The sequence below is a fragment of the Leptonychotes weddellii genome, chromosome 3 (genome assembly GCF_054177405.1).
Source record: "Leptonychotes weddellii isolate Sample4059 chromosome 3, ASM5417740v2, whole genome shotgun sequence".
NCBI lineage: Eukaryota > Metazoa > Chordata > Mammalia > Carnivora > Phocidae > Leptonychotes > Leptonychotes weddellii.
The window spans coordinates 47,593,106-47,616,279 of record NC_138371.1 but is presented as its reverse complement, the minus strand read 5'-3'; the positions used below and the strand labels follow the sequence as shown (position 1 = coordinate 47,616,279).

The following is a 23,174-nucleotide window of genomic DNA, read 5'->3' as shown; positions in this document are numbered from 1 at the left end:
GGGTATGTTACAAGTTGTCTTTCTCGTACTGCTTTTAAGATCCTTTCCTTGTCTTTTACTTTTGACATTTTAATTATAATGTGTCTTGATGTGGGTCTCTTTGGAGTCCTCTTATTTGTGTCTCTCTGGGCTTCCTGGATCTGGATATCTGTTTCCTCCTCCAGGTTAGTGAAGTTTTCACCCATTATTTCTTCAAAAAATTTGCTGCGCCTTTATTTCTCTCTTCTCTTTCTGGGAACCCTATAATGCAAATGTTAGTCCACTTGATGTTGTCCAGTAAGTCCCTTAAGCTATCTCTACTTTTTTTTCTTTTAGTCTTTTTTTTTTTTTTTAAATGTGTGTGGCTGCTCTGATTGGGTGAGTCCCACTGCCTTGTCTTTAAGGTCACTGAGCCTTTCTTTTACTTCATTTAGTCTGTTGTTGAAGCCCTCTGTTGTATTTTTCAGTTATTGTATTCTTCAGCTCTGTGATTACTCTTTAGTATTTTCTTATATTTTCTATCTTTGTTGAAAGGCTCACTCTCTTTATGTATTATTCTCTTGACCTCAGTGAGTATCTTTATGACTGCTATTTTGAACTTTTTATTAAGTAAATCACTTATTTCTGTTTCATTAAGGTCTCTTTCTGAGGTTTTATCTTCCTTCATTTGAAATAGATTCCTCGGTTTCTTCATTTTCCTTGACTCTCTGTGTTGGTTTTTATACATTAGATAAAATGCCACCTCTCCCAGTTTTAAAGGAGTGGCCTAGTTTAGATGAACTCTCATTGTTAAACCTTGCCCCAGCTCTTAATTGTCTTTCAAACCTTGTGATTGTCTCCTTTATTCTTAGGTGCTCCCAGTAATTCAGGGTATGTTAACATTTGTCAGTGTTCAGATGGGAGGATCTCAGTCAGCACATAGATTCAGGCTGATTAGAAGCTGAGCTTTTAGGTAGTATCTTTTAAAGTATGCTGTTATACCTCTTTTAGAGAACAACTGGGAGATGGGTGTTCTCTCTGCTCTCTCTGTACTGAGCCCTGGGGTGATAGCCAATTAAGAACTGTTTCTTTGTTTGCTGCCATCTGTTGGACCTGTCAACACAAGCCCTGCTGGCTATCAGAGCTGGGCTGTCAAGGGGGTGCCAGACTTGTTCATAAGCTCTTTCTAGGAGATACCAATGACTTAGAGTGAAGTAAAGGGAGACAGTGAAGATGATGCCTGCTGCCTTTGTGGCTTTTTAGAGGGTATTTCAGTAGGCTCCTAGATACGTGTTAAATTAGATGCCTACCCCTTAGGTAGAAGCTTTTAAAATAAGTGCTTAGGCCTCTTGAATGGAGGGACTGGGTATTTCAATCAGTTGCTTCTGCTCTGGGTCCTGTAGTATAGCTTCCATGAATATGGGTGAGCCCGTTAAGACCTGGTTCTCAGTTTGTGTTAGCCTTGTGGATATTGTGGACATATGCCCTGTTGGCTTTCAAAGCTGATGTTTTGTGGGCCCGTCCTTAGGTGCAGGTCTTAAATGTTGTGGTGCCAGATATAGGGTCAAACCTTTGCTCTTTAGAGAGAAGCAACCCTTTGTTTCTCAGGGAGAAACTCCCTCTTGACCTGGGTCCCCACACCAGGGGTGTGGTCAGATCATGTCTCAGGCTCTTCTGCCCATAGCAATGTGGGTTTTTTCTTGTTCACATAATGTAAGGAGTAACTCCACTGGTCTTTAGGTTTCTTTCACAGGGAATTGTTCCATATGTAGCTAGCTGTAGATTCAGTGTGTCCATGGGAGGAAGTGACTTCAGAATCCTCCTACATTGCCACCTTGAGGTGAAACTTCTTTTTCTCTTAGATCTTGTTTCAAGATTTGAATCAGGGCATGTAGCTATAGTTCATTAAATTTTACTGCTGCATACCATTTTATTATGTGAATATACCTTGATATAGTCTACTGCAGTAGGGAATATGGGTCTTCTATGTTTATTTTGTCATGAGCAATTTAACATGTGTTTTTGTATATGTGAGTAGATTTTTTAGTTGTATATCTAGGAATGGAATAGGTCGGGGGGGAGGTCACAGGGTATGTACATGTTCATCCATGCAACATAATGCTAAATTGCTGATGCATCATTGTACAGTCCCATTGGCAGTTTGCTCTGTATGCTCAACACTGACCTTTTGATTTTTTTCCTAATCCGTGTATGTAAAAATGGTATCTTGTCATGGTTTAGTTTTGCATTTTCCTGAATGATAATGAGGTCAGACATCTTTTTATGTTTATCTTCCATTTCAGCTTTTATTTCTGCATTTTGTTGTATCGGTCTCTTGTATAGTTAGCCCTTTTTTTTTTATGTCATGGTTAAGAACTGTTTAACAGCTATAAGGACTTGAAAATAATATCAATATCTTACTGCAGGTTTGCTCCTCATATTTATTTTAAGTCTATCAGGAATTGATTCTTTGGACAGTGTAAGTTAGGGGTCCAATTGCATTTTCCTCATATAAATGACTGTTTTTGTATGTTTTATTGAATAGCCTTTCCAGTGCCTGGAGTGCCACCTCTGTCATTTCATGGTTGTGTATTTATGTGTTTCTCTGTTGGGTTCTTCCGTTTTATCGATCAAGTTGTCTGTCCTGCACAAATATTACATTATACTGTTTTAATTACCATAATTCTAATGAGTCTTGATGTCTGGTAGGACAGGAATCCACATCTCCCATCAAGCTGCTTGACTCATCCATATAATTTGAGATTCAGCTTATCAAATCCTTGAAAATTTCTTTTTGTAGTTTTGATTAAAATTTTGTTAAATTTGCTTATCAAATTAGGGAGAAGTAAAATTCTTAAAAATGTTGACTCTCATTGTACATGAACATAGTACATCACCCCATTAATTTAGGATTTCTTTGAATATAGTTAAAAATTGTTTAAGCATCGCATATGTTTTGTTAATTTATTCCTAGGTGTTTAATATTTTTGATGGTATTATAAATTACATCAGCTAAAAATTTCAGTTTCCATTATGCTGTATAGAAATTGATTTTTTTTCTGTTGTCATTGTATCCATATGTAGCACCCTTACCTAAACTCTTACTGATCTAATAATTTGCTTATATATATATTTGAGCTTTCTAACAATCATGTTACCTGTCTGTGAATGACAGTTTTATTTTTTTGAAGCCCTCCCTTTTCGTTTCATTCTTTTTCTTACTGTAATGTTCAGGTCTACAAGGTCATAAGTGTGCTTCCTGTCTTGTTCCAGTTTTTAAACAAGAATGAAACACATTTTCATCTTTGAATGTGATGTTTCTTATGGGTCTTTATCGGTTAATGAAAGTCCCCCTCCCCACCTTTTTTTTCCTAATTTTCTAAGAAAATATTTTGGTTGTTTTTGTTAATGATGTTCTTATGTAAAATATTTATTGGTTATTAAATTTTATCAAATGTTTATCTGCTGTCAAGGAGTAAGCATGGTTTTCCTTTGTTAATGTGAGAAATAATGTTTACATATTTTTCTTTTCTTTTTTGTTTGTATATTTTTCTAATGTCAAACTAACTTGCATCACAATTTGGTTATGGTATACTATCCTTTTTTAAATTTATGTTATTATTTATGTATTAGAGAGAGAGAGAACATGAGCAGGGGGAGGGGCAGAGAGAGAAGCAGACTCCCCACTGAGCAGGGAGCCCAATGCGGTACTTGATCCCAGGACCCCAAGATCATGACCTGTGCTGAAGGCAGATGCTTAACCGACTGAGCCACCCAGGCACCCTGTATATTATCCTTTTTAATAAAAACACTCTTGGATATGGTTTGTTATTAAGAGTTTGCATCTGTGTTCATTAATGAGATTAGTTTTTAACTCTTTTTGAATTGTACTTTTAAAGCCTTCTTTTAATACCAAGTTTATATTGGTCTCAGAAGAAATTTTCTGGGAATTAGAATGATCTATTGCTTAAAATTTGTTAGAACTCTTCTGTAAAATAATACTTGGACCTGGAAGTTTTGCATTTGAGGTGGTTTGATTTAGGGAAAACATAAAGAATAACTACCAATCCATTACTTTTTTGATTATAGTAGTATTCTCATAGTCCTTTCCTTTTAATAACTTAACATTTTTCTAAGAATAGGATCATTTGTCTAAGATTTATTCATGTCTGTTTGTGCCTTCTCTCATTCAGTCTTGTCAGAGGTTTATATATTTTACAAAAAAAGGAAAAAAACCTTAATCTTTCTTGATTCTGTATTCTGTGTTTGTGTTCTGTTTCACTAATTTATACTCTTACCTCTGTAACTTCCTTTCTTATTTATTGTAACTTTATACTGTTGTTCTTTTTGTAGTTTTTTAGGTTGGGCGTTTAGCTTGGTGATCTTCAGCTTTTTTACTTTAAGCCTCTAAGCTATAACTTTATCTGTAATTACTGCTTTTGTGGTGATTTTAAATATTTGATGAAATTTTCTTTTTGCCTTAATACATGTTTGGATTTTATAAGTATTGTTAGTATGTTTGAGAAAAGTGTGTCTTCTCTAATTGTTAGGTGTATAAGGTTCTATATGTCTCTGTTACATAAAGCTCTGTATGTCTCCATTGTATTAACTGTGTGGTTCAAATATTTTATATTTTCATTTTTTTCCCCTACTTGACTTACCAAAAACAAAACAGGAAGTGTGGGATTATATTGTCTAATCTTTCCTGTATCTTGAGGTTATTTTATTAGGTAAAGCAAGTTAAAAATGATACGCCTCAGTATTAAACATGGCTTTTGATTTTTGTCTTTTAAAAATACTTATTACTGTGTGTATATGCGTGTGTGTGTGTCTGTGCATTCAGTTTGACAAGTCTCTGAAAAGTGATCTATTTTATATTTATTGTGGTTGGGGCTTGTTTCTGCCATCTACTTAGTACTTTATCTTTTCTGTCTCTGTCTTACTACCTCGTCCCCCTTTCTTGTACTTTTTCTTCCTCCCTTTATAAATTTGAAGACTTTTTACTTGTTTATTAGTTGTTTTTTTTATTTCATATTTTTTCTACATACATTTTGGAAGATAAACATTATTTCAGTTTTCTTATGATTGTTTTGAAATTTTACCATGCCTACTTAAATCCTAATAGTATCTTAATGCCTTCTCATGTAACACAGGGGCTGTGGAACAGTTTAACTCTGGTCAGCTTCTTCCCTGATTTAAATGGTTCCAGACTAATGACTTTTTAAATACTGTTGTTTCAGTCTAACTCAAAGTTAGCCAGGCCCACAAATGCCAATTTGGAAGTGCCATGTAACCTGTTCTTATCATCCAGAAGTTATTTTCTGCAATGGGCAACCTTTGTCAGGGAGGTACTCCATTAGCCAAACCTGGAAACCAAAACTGCCAATAATCACTCTTCTAAGGTTTTTATTCTCTGAAGAAACAGAAACCTCCATTGCTACTTTGAGCAGATTCTATGCCCAGCTTTTGTTGGGAGACGTCTCTGACAAAATGAAGCTTTATGTTGAAGTAATATCTTATGAAAGTAATATTATTTCAAAGGAAAAGAAAAATAGAACTTGGCCTTACTTATTCATCTAGTAGCAATTGTATGAAATAATACATATTCAACATTAATATTTAAGTGGTGGCATTTATTTTTCTGGAGAGTCAGCTTCTGCTGTCTGATAAAAATGTGTATTATTCTTGCATATATAGAGACTACAGAAAAACCATTTGGCTAATTTATTCATATGGCCTCTATCAAAGGGAATCTCTGTAGTGTAGATAATGTGGATGAAATAATGAAGTTTCAAAAAATATTAGAGCGAATCATTCTGTGTTTTTGAATATGTTCTTTGTATTTTAGCACTTTCTCGTTTGTACATTTTTTTTGTTAACTCTAAAGGTTTTTTTTTAAGCTGGTATTTTTCTAAATAAGAAAAAATTAAGTTTGAAAAATAAAAGAAAATTTAAGTGTATCATCAAACTTTGGACACACAAAGAAAATGAGACTGAAAAAATAGAATTTTTAAACCTGCTTCCTTATTCCCAGCTATGATTCAGAATCACTGAAATTTATGAGCAGACATTTGAAGTAATTTTAGGTTTATCAACCACTGTCCGAAATTTGCTCCAACTATCATGTTGCAGTATTATTTTATGCCCCACTCAATTATAGTATGTATATCAGTTGCACTTCATTTTTATTTATATTGATGTTTCAGAACAGGTATTGAAAAGAACAAAATGTGGCTTTCAGTAGGTAAAATGGCTTGAGTATTAGAAAAAATGAGATTTGCATTTAAACACAACTTTATCATTGTCATGTAAATTTTTCTAATGTTAACATTTTTAAAGGATATGTGATAACATAGGGAAGAAATTTTGACACTTGTAATTTAAGAAAGGTAAAGCACTAGTATTTAGATTATTTTAGGTAGATAAATTCTACTTAGGTAAATGGCAAAATCTCATTTAGAAAAGCTACATAATATCTATAATATAAAAATCATAAACTATTCAAGTTACTTAAGTACTTTAGAGTTAGTATTCATAATTATTAATTTGTGTGTATTATAGGAAAACAACTGTTTTGTTTCAGTGTTTGTATGCATTCTCTTTAAGGAACAGCATTTTCAGTAGTGAAAAGTGAAATCTTTAAAAAATTTCTGAGGTACCTGTTATTCTGTGATTTGTATAAGGCAGGGATATATATGGAAATAATATGCAGATAGGTATGTAGATAGATATAGATATATATGAGTATATAAAGATGGATATATAGTGATATAGATATATATAATATCCCTTTTTCTGAGGTATTTTGGGCATTGTGTCAGTCTGTATAACGACTTTTCTTTTTCATATACAAGAATTATTTTATTGAGTTTTTTAAATATGTTTTTAAAGAGTATGAATTAGTTTTTAAATAATGATTAATCCTAATACAAATCTTACTCCATACATTCTCAGGGTTCTTGCCATGGAGGCGGGAAGAGGGTTACATAATAGGCCATATAAGTTTGTAATGCATTCTTTTGCTCTTTCAGTAGTCTGCTGTCTTAGGGTTCAAGATTGATTTTATGTGAAATTGAGCTCTTGGTATATGTTAAAGGAAGCCTCCAGTGTGGCAGGTGAAGTCAATACAGTACATTCTTTAAACAGCAGAGATATATTTCTCATCTTCTTGAGTGGCATTTTTGAAATAGCAGAATTTTTTAGATTTATTTATTTATTTTAGAGAGGGTGAGCAGGGGGAGGGGCAAAGGGAGAGGGAGAGAGAAACCCCCAAGCCGACTCCCTGAAAAGCTCAGAGCCTGACATGGGGCTCGATCCCAGGACCCTGAGATCATGACCTGAACCGAAATCAAGAGTCTGATGCTTAACTGACTGAGCCACTCAGGTACCCCTAAAATAACAATTTTTTAATTGAAATGGACAGGATGGAGGGGCTGGATCGTGTCTGGCACCATTTTGGACATTCTAATTTTTGAAAATATAAAAATAGGAGGACTCGCACTACTTGATTTTAAGACATATCATATAAAGCTACAGTAATCAAGATAGTGTGGTATTGGCAGGAGGATAGACATATAGATCAGTGGAACAGAATAGAGAGCCCCAAAATAGATCTACACATAAATAGTCAGTTGACTTTCTACAGAATTGCCAAAGTAATTCAGTAGGAAAAGGATTTCAACAGTTGGTGCTAGAATAACTGAAATCTATTTGTAGAATTATGAGCTTTGACCTTTGCCTCTCATCATACACAGAAATTAACTCAGTGGGTCATAGATCTACATGTAGAAGCTAACGTGATAAAACTTCAAGAATAAAACATATGAGAAAGTTTCATGACCTTAGAGCAAAGATTTCTTAGGATACCAAAAAAAAAAAAAAAAGGAAAGGAAAAAAAAATGGGTAAATTGATCTCATGAAAATAGAAGACTCTGTTGAGAAAATGAAAAGTCAAGTTACAGACAGGGAGAAAATATTGCAAAACCTGTATCAGATAAAAGACTTGTATCCAGAACGTTCACAGAATTCTTACATCTTAATTGTGAGAAAAATAAATCCAAAATGGGCAAAAGATAGAATAGACATGTCACCTACAAAGCTTTATAAATCATTAGTCATGAAGGAAATGCAAATTAAAACCACAGTGAGTATATACAACTACACTACATGGACTTTAACATTTTAAAAAGAAAACAAAAAACAGATCATACCAAGGGTTTGGGAAGATGTGAAGTTGCCACACATAGCTTTTGAAAAGGCAAAATGGTATCATCCCTTTGAATAATAGGTTGGCATTTTGTTGTTATAAATACGCACTTACCATATGACCCAGTACAGGTGGTTGAGTTGTGTCGCCCCAAAAGGGTATATTTAAGGTCTACCCCTCAGTACCTCAGAATATGACCTTTTTTGGAAATAGGGTCATTGCAGCTTATAAAATAAGGTCATATTGGAGTAGGGAGTTCTTAATCCAGTATGACTTGTGTTCTTAAGAAGACACAGAAAGGAGAGATGGCCACATGCAGACAGAGACATAAAAGGAAAATGCCATATGAGGATGGAAACAGAGGTTGGAGTTACGCAGTTTAAAACCAAGGGCTGCCAGTACCAGACAGTACTGTATGAGAAGCTAAGAAAAAGACAGAACAGATTCATTCCCAGAGGCTTCAAGAGAGCTTGGCTCTCTACCTTACATCTTGACCTCACACTTCTAGCCTACACACTTGTAAAGGAATACATTTCATTTGTTTTAAGCCATCGATATTGTGATACTTTGTTGTAGTAGCCTTAGGAAGCTAATACACTCAGTAATATCACTTAGAGGTATTTACTTAAGAGAAATGAAAGCATACTTTCACAAATATGTGCTTCAATATTCATAGCGGTTGTATAGTCCTAATAGCCAAAAGTTGAAAGCAGTCTACCAGTGTCTACTAATTGGGTGGATGAATAAACAAATTGTGACATACCTGTGTGATTGAATGAACTGATACACACCACAACATGGATGAGTGTAAAGGGATTATGCTAAATGAATGAACTCAGTTACAAAATTCTACATACTATACGCTGCTAGTGATAGGACATTCTAGAACAGACAAAACTATAGTGGCAGAAGTAGATCAGTAGTTCCCAGGAGCCAAGGGTGGAGAGAGGAGATTAATTTCAAAGGAACACCAGGGAGCTCTTGTGGCTCTTTACAGCATTGTGGCAATGCTGTAAAATCGTATATATTTGTCAGAACCCATCAAATTATTTACTTCAAAATGGTGAATTTTATTATAAATAAATTATACCTCAACAAAGCTGATTAAAACATTTAAAAGAATATAATAAATGGTTATATTAAGTATATAATGACTATACTTCTATGTTGAATGGAAAAAAACATTGATCTTAACATTGTACAAATGATACTTCTGGCTGATAAAACTTTTGATAACGACATCAATTACACAGTCAAAAAGTGCTGCATCTCAATAACTTAGAAGTGAAGATAATGTACTCTGAAAAAGGATTCAAGTGATGATAATGACACTAATCTCAAGGAGTTGAATAAAATTTTAAACAGTGGAGGAAAGCATTATTTGCAAGTTAATTTATTATTATATTGGGTGATTTTAAATATCTGTAGCTGAACTAGTTATTTTAAGTGTTTCCTTGGCATTCCAAAAATCATACACTTAAATGGGGGTTGGGATTTTTTTTTTCTTTTTTTACGGGGAAAATGGAGGATTGCCATGTATTCCGGCATGCATAGAGCTTCCTCTTATACCCAGTTAAACAGAGTTGATACGTCCTCCTTCGTCCTTCCATGTGTCATTGAACTATGTCTAGTTCTGCACCTGTTATACAGTATTGCATTTAACATTTTCATATCTATAAATTTAGTTAGGTGGCATCTTCTTTATCCCTACCATAGTCTACAGTACCTGGTTGCTGGTATACATAAAGTAAAAAATGGGTGGGTAAGACAGAACAATTTTTATTAAGAATCAATCTTGTGCCATCATCATGCCTTTTATAATGTTTGACATTTATTTAGTCAGCAAGCACTTATTGAGTGTTATGTGGAAAGCATTATACTAACTGCTTTGGGACATATAAAAATGCTGTAACATCTAAACTTTTAAGGTTAGAATAAAATGTAATCTCTATTTAGTGAAAGGTGTAACAAAAAGGATGAGGGTAGGTAATCACTAGAGCTTTTAGGTAGATCATAGGTTAAAAATATTGGAAAAACTGTTTAGTCTGATGACAGAGGAAATCACTGCAGCAGCCATAATATTCAAAATAATCATGGTTTAAATGTCATTTAACAAAATACTTCCTGGGATTTTTGTAAAACCATTCTCCTTACTGTCATATTGTTAAGTTGATCAAAAGAGTTGGACTGTGCAGTAAAAGAAATACTCTTCACCTTACAAGAGCGGAAGACTTGAATTTTCATAAGTAGACTCTTAACAGTTTCCTTCTGATGCTTCAGCATATTTTCTTTTCTCTAAAGAAGTGCAAGAAAGAATAGTGCCTCTAAGATTCACCGTTGTTTGTTTTTTACCCTTTTAAGTAGATCTCGGTCTTCATATAGGGTGTCAAATAGCTATGAGACAAAACCTTTACCTCTCCTCATAGGGGCATTGAACAGGAAATAGAAGCTTAGTATGAAGTATTTTAATATAAATGATCGGTATAGCTCCAAACTAATTGTTAAAATGGATGTCAGAGTTTTCTGTGAATGTTGTAAAACATAAAGATTCTTAATACTGCAAATTGTGATAAGGTGTTGTCAAATAGAATTATTCATGGCTGATGCGTTCACTCAGTGAACTGAATGAAAACCAGGCCTTGGACATGAGGCGTGTGGTCCAGGAGAGCACTGGAATGTGAGAAGAATTCCTCCCTACCATCACAAAGTGGAGGGTCATCTCAGTATTCCTTAGTACTGTTGACTTAGTACTCTACGGATGCCTATCCCTTAGGCAATAGACAGCAATTGTAAATGAGAAAGCCTTTTTGAAGCCTTCTGTTACATTTGTCAAAACTAATATTAGATGATTAGAAATTAATATTGATAAGTTACTATTAGCTTAACTCTAAGCTTTATTCATATATTACCAGTTTTTCACTAATACCCGTTTTTGATTCCAGGATCTATTCAAGGATACCACATTGAATTTGGTTGTCATGTCTCCTTGGTCTAACACATTGATTTTCAAGCGCTTTTGAAGTTTTACAGATGTTTGAAAATTAATGTTTGCCTGTATTAGGAAACAGAATATGTGCTGAACATCACTCAATAACTTTTCTTGTTAACTCAAGGCTGTTATTTTGAAACATGTTACTATTCTGTGCCTTCAGGGGTTGTTTACATGTTTCATGTTTTTTGCCTTGACCTCACACCACCTTGCTCTTCTTCTAGTTGGCCTTCAGCAGTGTGTCCTAACCAAAAAGCCAAACAGCTGTGTGTACTAGAGAAGTTGAAAAAGAGGGAAGAGTCTTGCAGCGTTATGGAAGGCCTTCTGTTTGTTAATGAATTCAGATAAAGAGTATTGAAAAAAGTAGGAGTGATTGGGGAGATAGAAGAAATGACATGAACAGAAACTTGAGGAATTTTTGCAAGGATTCTGAAGGACTTCCATGCCTTTCCAGTATAGTTGTTTGCTACTGCCATTCTTAGGATATAAGAAAGATGGCACAAAAGGACTTCCTGAATGATTGGATACAGGGCCTCGTGAGGAAGGAGGCTTAAAACTAAAGTTTTGTGTCTGCACAACTGGAATGATAAATGAAGGTGCCATTTAAAAAAAATACTTTCATTTTCTGATTATAAAAGTATAATTATCGTAAACATTTGGTAAGACACAAAGGCAAAAAAAATACATAAGAAAATCAACTGAGTTTACTGTAGATATAACCACTGTTGATGTTTTTATCCGTATACATATTTTACACATTTAGATTACTACTGGTATACAGTTTTGTGACCTTTCTCACCTTAATCCATCATATTTTTTCCACACCATTAAATAGCCTTCAAAAACTTGAGTTTTCGTGGCTACATCATAGTTCGTTGAAAATCAGAAATGATTTAACTATTACCTTTTTGTTGGACATTGAAGTTATTTTGAGTCTCGTTACTGGTTATATTGCTTTCAGTCTCCTTATAGAAAAATCTTTATCCACGTCTGTATTTATTCTCTTAGGACAGTTTCCTAGGGGGTGGGATTACTTATCAAATGGGTTTTACACATGTGGCTAAGGAACCTTTAAAATGTTATGCTTCTTTCTCCTCCCACCGGTAGTGTATAAGCATGATTGTCCCTCTCACACTTTTGCCATCAAGAACTGTAATTGTTGGACTTTAGAAGGGCCAGGAGGGCCAGGTTTGTTTTGACTTTGTGGAGTTTCAGGTGACAATTGAACAGTCAAGTACAATGTTTAGTAAGTAGTACTAGAAGAAGCCAAGTGAGAAATGCAAATATATAATGCTACAACTGAAGATTTAGAAACTCTATGTGTAGTTTATATGAAATAGGATATTTCTAAGCAATAAAGATACATAGTATGGGTAATGATATCTGTGGCATTACATACAGCAAAAAGTGGGGAGCTAAAGACTGAACTTCAGGGAAAGCCCAGGTAATACGGGATGAAAGTGGACAAAAGGATCTTTCAAGGTGTAACACAATGCTGGAGATGATAGAGAATTGGTTTTATATTAGTAGCAGGTTATGTTTTCTCTAAGGCTTGTCCTAAGGAGTATTTGGTTTTAGCTTAATGTATAGCGACTGCTTTTGTAATTTCAAATTTCTGACCCAGTCTCAGTATACCACTGTCATACCAATAAAACTGTTTTATGTCACATAGACTAATATATTCTTGATCTTCTTAGTGAATCTTTGCTTTTTTATATTCTTTTAGATGTGGTAAGGTATTACTTAAGTCCTTGAATGGCAGTTATAGGCCTCAAACTGTTCAATTCTGCATAATGGTCATAATAGTAACTGGTCATGTTACTGGTGCATATTCTAGACTTAATAATTATATATTATATATAATTAATATATTTTCCCATTATGCAGAATTTTCTAAATGTTGAATAGAAAGTGAGAATTAATTTGTGTTTATGCTTTTAAGTCTGTTTCTGCTTTGTAGCAGAAAGGGAGGGAAATGGAAAGAAAGCATAGAGCAGAAAGAGCAAGGATCTTCAACTGTGATAACAGCATTTTACTTTCTAATGACAAACATTACACGCAAAATTACTTGTGATTATGTGAGTAAGAATATTTTTGAGACCTTTCCTCATTTGACCAGTGTTTTGAAAAAAGTTGTATTCTGCTGGTTGTATCATCGCAGCTTTTTGAGATGGTGATAGGGAAGTTGCCCAGTAAGGCTGGCATGCACCTGGCTGAGTGCAACAGAGCAGCATTACCTTAGTACATTCACTATAATCCAAAGATGATAATGAGTTTTGGCATAAAGTTATTACAGTCTCTTACATCTGTCTGCCCAGTAGGAGTAACAGTTACAGAGCCCAGGTAGTTATGTCATATCTGAGAATTGGAATATTTTCTCATGTTTCCATTCTGTCATTCCCCATTCTTCTTGCATGTCAGATCTCTTCTTTCCCCCCAGTTGTTTTGAATCTCGACTGTACCCGAGAGTTTTTAAACCTCAAACCTCTCTAAGCTTGGATCACACCTCTGCTGAGTAAATCAGAATCTTCTAGGTAGGGCTTAGGAATCAGTAATTTTTAAAGCTCTGTGGGCAGCCAGGGTTGTGATCTGTGGTTTTAGATGTAGTAATGCATCAGTGAAATTAGTAGTTCTTAAGGGGGTTGTGTATTAAAATCACCTGAAGTTTTCTCCACAGTATTCCTTCCCTCCCTTTCCCCTTACTACTTGAGTGAACCAGTGTTAACTGATGGGAGTATAGAGCCCATGCCTTCGATGAGTTAGGACCAAAAACCAAAGGATCAATATGTTAAGTACTGTTTTCCTGTACTCTTTTTGGTAGGTATTCTGCTTATGTAAGTGACTTTGCGTTTATCCAGTGTTATTTCATATTAATAATTTTGTGTTGTTCACTATTTGCATATTCTCTGTGAGGGCAGACATCATATCTGTTCTGTTCATCACTCTATTTTCAGTACCTAACAGTGCCCAACACATAGTGGGTACTCAGTAAATGTTACAAGAATGAATCATTAACACTGAGTCTTGGGAGTACCTCACTATTTTATTTCTATATGCACTACCTATATTATTAAGCTTTATAATTACATTATCCACTGAGGAAAAAGATCTTCTGTAAAGCAGAACATAAGCAGGAAATAGATGTATTGAATTTTGAAACTCCTTTTCATGTCAGGCATTCTGTGTGGACATTATTAAGGTTTGAACAGAATTGCAGCTCACAATACAAACATCTCCTGGTAGAAGTACGTGTTTGCATACTTGGCCCTCATATCAAGTGTCAAACCAAAACGTATAGAAAAACTAGTGAACAAACAGGTACTTTTAGAGTCTAGTTTAAACTTCACAATAAGCTAGAGTCTAGGCATATATATCAGCTTGTTAGTTGTATTTTACCCATAGTCTGTCTTAAAGTATAAGGTGGAAACTAAAAATGAGGTGATCCTGTCAAATGTGCTTGATTTGTGATACAGATTTACAGTATATTGGCAAAATGGCTTGAATTTTGGATGAGCCCTTAATTTTACAGTGTGTAAAGAATGAAGTAGAGGAAGGTACCTAAGAAAGTCTAAGTAGTTCTAGCCAAAATATCTAAAAGCTCTTCTTAAATCTATGTTATTTCAGAATTAAGGAATCTCTGGCGCCAGAATTCTCCAGTTCTAGCATTGGGGATAACAAAATATATAAATTCACTCTGCATATTTAAAATCCTTTATGGTTTACATTTTCTTCTGTAATCTTATTAGTGCTTCAGTGATATAAAACTCACTGGGATTTTTTCCCCCTTATTTGTTTAAGAAAGAAGCTAAAACAACAACAACAACAAAAAACCTTTCTGGACAAGTAAGTAATTCAGAATAGAAAAGAAAATACAGTGAAAAGTAGGTTCCTTTCTATCCCAAAGCATCAGATCCTTCTTAGAGGAAACCACTATTAGCATTTTCTTGTTTATCTTCCCAGAAAGAGTCCATTCTTACAGCATACACATGCAGATAGCTTTTGTAGTTCATACTGTAATAGAAGCATGGATATCCACTGCTCTATGCCTTCCTTTTTTTTTTTTTTAATTTAACATACGTCTTGGAGATCTTTCTAGATTACTTTTCAATTTTCCTCACTGCGAGTTGGTATGATCCCTGTATCTTTACCAGGTGAAGTCTTCCCTACTTTTTCTAACATCCTTTTCAAACCCAGCTTCTATGTATCTCTCTTCATGTAATTAATCTCTCCTCTGCTTTGCTTCCATTTACTTTCTTCGTCCTTCTCTTACACACTTGTTACAGGTCTGCCTTTTCATGACTTCTATATGATTCTGTCATCCCAGGGGTCCCTTATCTCAGTCTGGCTCATCCCACCTGCAGGACCTTCATTCCCATCTAAGTACCAAGGTTTCACAAATACATATGTACAGCCCGGGCTCCAACTCCTGAGTTGTCAATATATATCTCCTTGATATATCTATTTCTTGTATATCTCTAAGACATCTTAATCCCAATATGTCCAAAATCAGCTCCTTTTTCAGTGTCCCTATCTTAGTAAATGGCATCTATATCAGTCTCAGTTGTATATTCCAGAAAATTGTGAGCTATTCTTTTTTTTTTTTTTAAGATTTTATTTATTTATTTGAGAGAGAGAGAGACTGAGAGAGAGAGCACATGAGAGGGGGGAGGGTCAGAGGGAGAAGCAGACTCCCCGCTGAGCAAGGAGCCCGATGCGGGACTCGATCCCAGGACTCCAGGATCATGACCTGAGCCGAAGGCAGTCGCTTAACCAACTGAGCCACCCAGGCGCCCCTGTGAGCTATTCTTGATAACCCCTTCTCATGTCCCATATTGCAAAAACATAACTTTAGTTGATTTTTACCTCCTCAGTCCCTCTCAAATCCATCCTCTTCTGTTTGTCTCTAATATGGCCTTAGTCTAGCCTACCATCTTCACCTGGATTACCACAGAAGTCCACCCACAGCCCCTCTGGTCCTCTTCCAGACCATTCTCCACATAGCAATCTGAGGAAGCTTTCAAAATGTAAATATTGTATGACCCCCCCCCCAATGCTTAAATTATTTACTGACTTTCTGTTGCTTTTAGGATGAAGCCAGATATCTGTATAGCCTGACAAGGTCCTGCATGGACATTCATTACTACTTCCCTCTTTTGTTATCTCTTACTGCACTCTCCCTTTGTTCTCTTTGTTCCTGCCACATTGGCCTTATTTCTAGTCCCTGCTACTCCACCTTGCTCCTTACTGCCTCAGGGCATTTGCATATGCTATTCAGTCTTGTCCCGCTCTTCCTTTTACCTTCTCTTAGTTAACTCCCATTGGGTGTTTTCTCAAGCATTGCTTCCTTTGTGAAACTTCCCTGATCTTCTTAACTAGGTCACATTCCCCTGGCACTGAGCAAGGTATAACCCTCCTTTGTAGCAAATTTTCTATTTCACTTTTTTTGTGTGTGCATTTATATTTGATTAATATTTATATCCCCAACTAGATGGTAATCTCCCTGAAGGCAATGGCCGTTACATCTTTAGTTTCCAGCATAGGTGCCCAGCATAAAATAGTAGACACTTAAATCTTTAGTGAATGAATATTATTTATTTCTATTTTTTCCATTGAATCTACTGTACTTTTCATATTATAAAAGCTCAAATACATTTTTCAGATTCAGAGTGAATTCATATGCCCCACGAGGTACAGTATGAATTAATAAGCAATAAATACCATCTTTTTTTTTTTAAGAGTTATTTATTTGTTTGACAGAGAGAGAGAGACACAGCGAGAGAGGGAACACAACCAGGGGGAGTGAGAGAGGGAGAAGCAGGCTTCCCACGGAGCAGGGAGCCCGATGTGGGGCTCGATCCCAGGACCCTGGGATCATGACCTGAGCTGAGGGCAGACGCTTAATGACTGAGCCACCCAGGCGCCCCAATAAATACCATCATTTTTCACCAGACTTCACAGGTCTTGTATTTACTGGAAAGAGGTCATTCTGGGGGGAGGGGAATAGGAAGGTAAGATCATTGTGATCTGCTAGCAGATAGCTAGGTATCTCTTTTTAGTTAGTAGAATTATTCCTTGTATTGTTTCCTAAGCCATCTCCCCTCTCCTATTGTCTTGTATCTCTCCCTAATAAGTTGTGAACTTCTAATTCCTCCAAACTAGAGAAATATGACTGTTTCCAAAGCACTCAGGAATAGCACCTGTTTACTTAAAACAAATTGCCTAAAGTTTGGAAAGAAATAGAGATGTGGTTAAGTTTATATTCTCTCTAGATAGACTCACTGTGACTGCCTTCCTACTACAAGCCAGAAGACTTTAGCGGGGGAAGCTGCTTAGCTGCTGTGAGCCTGGGTTTTCTCATCTGTGAAGCTGGGATAGTTACAGTGACTTCTCTTTCATTCTCTTGACATTGTCTTTTACAGAGCAGAAGATTTTAATTTTAATGTAGTCCAGCTTACCAATTTTTTTCATGGGTTGTGTCTTTGCTGTTTTATCTAAAAAGTTACTGCCATACCCAAAATCACGTAGGTTTTTTCCTGTGTTCTCTTCTTTTTTTTTTTTTTTTTCCTGTGTTCTCTTCTAGGAGTTTTATAGTTTTGCATTCTATAGTAGTTCTGTGACCCATTTTGAGTTAATGTTTGTGAAAGGTATAAGGTCTGTGTCTAAGTTTTATTTTTTTACGTGAGGATGTCCAGTTGTTCAGCACCATTTTTTGAGAAGACTGTCTTTATCTTTGCTCCATCCTGTTTCCTTTGCTCTTTTGTCAAAGGTCACTTGACTTTATCTATGTGGGTCTATTTCTGGGCTCTCTGTTCTGTTCCATTGATCTGTTTTTCTCTTCTTTTGTCAATACCACACTGACTTGATTACTGTTGCTTTTGTACTAAGTCTTGAAGTTGGGTAGTGTCTGACTTGGTTCTCCTTCAGTATTGTGTCAGCTGTTCTTTTGCCTCTCCATATAAACTTTATAATCAGTTTGCTGATATCCACAGAACAACTTGGTGGGATTTTGACTAGGATTGTATTGAGCCTATAGATGAAGTTGGGAAGAATTGACATCTTGACACTTGAGTCGTCTTACCCATGAACATAGAGTATCTCTCCCTGTATTTAGTTCTTTTTTTGGTTTTATTTGTATTTTTAATAGGTTTTGTATTACTACATAGTGCATTAAAATTCAGGGAGGGGTGGATAAGTCCTATCAAAGTTAAATTAATACGGCATCTTAATTCAAGCTCTTCCATTATGTAATCCATGCTTCAATAAGAACTTTGTGGTTTTTTTTTTCATTTTGAATGCATCCTACACTGTATATATACAATATACATAGGAATATTCATTTTAACACTGTAATGATTTAAAATGGGACACCTAACCCTTATACCACCGTTTTCACAGTTGACATGTCAAAGTCTTAAGTCATTATGTCCTTTTCTCTTCAAACTAGTTCAGCTTATTTTAAGGTAAGACTTTTTGCCATAGGGTTAAAAAAAAGCATAGAATTTTAGTATAAATCTTTGCATTTAGCTTGGTACAGGACTAAAAAGTTGTGTGTATAAAAGCATTGTTTAAGAAAAAATGCTTATTTGTAAAATGAATCCATTATTAAATTGAGCATTTGAAACCTTATATTGGGAATCATTCCAGTGCTGGAAAAGGATAGTGTTAATGACCCTTGCAGTAATTTTAATTGTTGAATTAATATTCAGGCAATGAGAAAATGGATTTTGCTAAGATATGAGTCCTCATGCTGCTAATGTTTAAAGTTATGTCAGTGGTTAACAATAAGAGCAGCTAGTAACAGAAGATTTTTAGGTTAAGTTTGTCACTATCTAAACTTCCTGCTTTTTACTTTTGTTGTTTTGTGTAGAACATACAATAGCTTATAGGAAACATGGTATTTAAAAGGAGAGATGTATGTTTGTAGGGCAAAAAACAATTGAATAACTATACTTCTCATTTTCTTAATAGCATTTAAACCAAAAATTGCATCCTCAATTATGGAATGTAATAATGGATTTTTTTTTTTTTTTTTTGCATTTGTGCGTATTGAGGTTTCAGTAAATAAAGCTGCTGTTAATTTTGTCTCTGCTTTTTCATAACTTGACTCAGAACTGGAATAAATTTTACTTTTGCTGTATTGGTGAAGTAAATTAAGTAAATGAACCCTTTATGAAGGTAATATAAGAAAACATTCCCTTCCCCTTCCATCCCCTTCTGTCCCTTTCCTTTCCCCTGCTATTAAACTGGCTCTGTGAGATCTCCCTTTCTTCTCACCTTGGGCAGGTCCCGCAGCTCTTCAGTCGCTTTGAGTTATTAAAATAGTTCTCACTTTCAGGGCATAAAAAGCACAATCCATTGTAGGTTAAAGAGCCCAGTCTGTATCTTACAACCTCTTGGAGCTTACATTCTAGTGAGACAGACTGACGATAAGATAAATAGGTACACTATATAATATATTAGAGAGTAAAAAATAACATGGAGAAAAAAATAGAAAGGAATACATAAAATGTGTGGAGATCATGTGTGACATTTTTAGATAGAGTGGCCAGGAAAGGCCTTACTGAAAAGGTGACTTTTTAGTCAAGACGTGCAGAAGGTGATGAACCCGAACCACGTTGCCGTCGTGAAGAAAAACATTCCAGGCAGAGCTACATCTGTGCAGAAGCCCAGAGGTGAAGTGTACACTGTGTGCTGGAGAAACAGGTTGCTATGGCCAGTTGAACAAGAAAGAGGAACAGGTAAGGATGATGGTAGTGGTGGTGGCAGCAAATTATACAGTGCATTGAGGTCTCCTAAGGCTTTGGCTTGAACACAGAATAGGAAGGTAAGCCCTTGGACAGTTTTGACCAGGCTTACATGAACTGACTTACTTTCTGACTATCACTTTGCCTAATTTCATTTGCAAGTAGACTACCATGGTGGGAGTAGAGCCAAAGGTGGAAGCAGAGAGGCTATTGTAACTAACCAGGAGAGGATTCTGGTGTCTTGAACCAAGGTCAAGATGGTAGGAGTAGGGAGAAGTGGTAGAATTTTGAGTTTGTTTTGGAGATAAAATCAACAGAATTTGTCGAGGTACTGGATGTGGGATAGAGTGTTGTCAAAAATGAGGTCTTTGTTTTTGCCCTGATGAACTAGAAGGATGGAGTTGGCATAACTGAAATAGGGAAGATTGTAGGAGTTCAGGAACTTACTTTGGGACATGTTAAATATGAGGCACTTTTCAAAATTATTAGGCTCAAAATATTAGATTTCAAAATAAAGACTGTTTAGTAAGCATTTAGATGTATAGTTCTGGAGCTCAAGATAAAAAATCTGGGCTGGAGATAGAGATTTGGGAATTAAGAGCCTACTGGTGCTCTTGGAAGCTGTAAAACCGCATGAGGTCAGCAAAAGAGTGGATGTGAGTAGAACAGGGAAGCGGTCCAAGCACTGAGTTCTGAAGGACTGGCTGTATTGATAAGTTAGGGAGATAAGGAACAGCACTTAGCAGTTGAGAAGGAAGGACCAGAAAAGTTAGGAGGAAAACCAGTAAGTATGTTACTCTATGAACAAAACAGAGGAGTTCTATCAAGGAGGAAGAAGTGATCAACTGTGTCCGATGTTGCTGGGCCGGTCAAAAAAGATGAAGATTGAGAAATAAGCATTGGGTCTACTGGTGAGGTCATTGGTGACCGTTGATGAATGCTGTTTCAGTGTAGTGATGAGGAGTAAAAGCCTGCTAAGAGACCACTGAGATGGGACCTGGAAGGGGGAGAGTAATAGAGGTTTGTTTTTTAATAAAGATTGGGGAAATGATACTGTGATATTCTTTGAACATGATTCACCAGAGAGGGAATAACAAATGATCTAGGATGGCACGTGCAACTGCTTGGGTAAGAGAAAGAGAATGCGAACTAGTGAAGAGGTATGAATAGCACCTGTCTTGAGATTGTTAGTATTTATCCCTCATTTTCTACTCAGCTGTGAAGCCTCAGTGGCAGGTCAGACGCTAGCCTGGAAAATGCTTTGCTTGAATTTGAATGGAGTCACCTCTTGCATCCAGCATCTCACCCTCCACCCCCATCACCAAGAATGTCTTGATTTGCACATGGCACCTTTGTGAGAAGGAAAAGGGCTCCTTATTCCAAACAAGGCTGCCAAAACAAGGGCTGGATTTTAGCCCTCACTCACCTTAGGCTCAGTATTCTTGGAACAGTAAAGGAATCATACTACCATAAGCTTCAGCCTTGCTCAGTCTCCCCTAAGACAACAAGGAAAGCCACATTTAATATTCTGCTATAATAAACATATCCTTTGTCCTGTGGCAAAACAACATAAGTGAGAAAAAAGCAAACTTAAGAACCAGTACGAATTTGGTGTAGGAATCCCTGTTCTTCTGCCACCTGGCAGAGGGTTTTAAGACGCATCATTTACTTTCTGTGCCTTGGTTTTTTCAAGGTAAAGGCCGGGGGCGTGGTGGGGGGATGGCTTCACCCAGATTCTTTTCAGTCTGAAATTCTGTGATTCATTAAAATTCATTAAAATATAATAATCTCCAACTTCTGAAGGATAGCATAGTTCTGCTAAGAATTAAAAAATATCACTGAGGAAGTTGTTTTTGGGTTTTTGTTTTGTTTGGATAACAGCGCCCCTTGGGTTCTTATACAAATAAGGATTAGCAGAATTTGGAGATTAAATTAGATGTAGCAGCACTGAAATTAATAAGAGGAAATATAGCAAACCATTGAGGACAATACAGACTAGTTTCACAGACTTTGTCCAAGTTCTGTCTGAGTCATTTTGTGGCTGTGGGACATATGGAAAGTTATTTAACTCTCTGAACCTTTGTTTCCTCATCTAAAAATAGGAATGTACTAATAGTACCTACTTCATAGATTTGTAAGGAGAATTAAATGAGTTATGCACTGTGATGCTTTGAACAATGCCTGACTTGTAATGAGGATGGAATAAACCTTAACTAACATTGTTATTATTATTACTACCACCACTGTGTGACGTGTATAGTTTAGAAACATTTTAGTAAAACCATAGAAGTCTTTGACATTATAATTTAATTGTATAATGATTACCTTAAGTCACAAGGGAAAAATTAACTTGGAAGAGTAAATGCTCTTGAATCAGGTTAAACCTTTTTTGTTTACAAAATTAGTACTCAATTTTATGTTTTTAGTTAGAATAAAAATTCACTTAGGGAATATACCTGATTCTCAAATGATGACAGAACAGTGAGCCATTATTGTAATTAGCTGCAGTTGCTGTGTATACTTGAAACATATAAAACAGTATTTATTTTAAAAAATGTTTTTCCCTAAATAGGCCAAAATGTGAAATCTTATTGTTCATGTACCTGCCTTAAAGATAGGTATTTAAAACATCCTGCAAACATTTTGATTATACCATCAAGTTTTCTACACCCTTTCTGTATGAACTATTTTTTTCAGAGCACACATTTGATTATTGATAGCATCACTTACCTGATGTTTACAGTTCACAGTTTGTTTTACAGAATTAGTAAGATACAGTTTAATTATTTTAACTATACTTGAAAGTCCTGTTGTGATTAATATGGGTGATTTATCAATGCTGGTTTACCCTTATTTTAAATCAAACATTCAGATCATTTCTAAACTAGTGGTCACTTTTAAAGAAGAAATGCTGTATATGTATTATACATTAGTTCAGAAAGTCAAGATAATTTATGATGGCAAAGGTTAGGGAAAAATGGAAGTCTGTAGGTAAATTGGAAGGGAATTTAAGGAGTATTGGATGTGCAGCTAGATTATATTTGAATTATCTCTCGTTTCAGATTTTATAAATGAAATATGTATTGTTGAGCACAGCGCAATGTACCTGGGACTTAATAGCACCTAGCATTCAGACTTTGGTTTCTAACATTCCCTAAATGTGAGATTAAAAGGAACCAGAGCTTGAGGAAGTGGCTGATTGCAAAGCTGGAATCCTGGGACATCTAGTTAAATAATACACAAATTCATACAAACGGGAAAAGAGAGGGATCAAGGG

General features: G+C 35.7%; 1 protein-coding gene across 4 annotated transcripts in view; it reads left to right on the top strand.

The window, feature by feature from the left end:
- Positions 1–23,174, top strand: part of UBE2E3 (ubiquitin conjugating enzyme E2 E3) — an 80,780-nt gene that overhangs the window by 50,755 nt on the left and 6,851 nt on the right. The gene's annotated exons all lie outside the window — the stretch shown is intronic.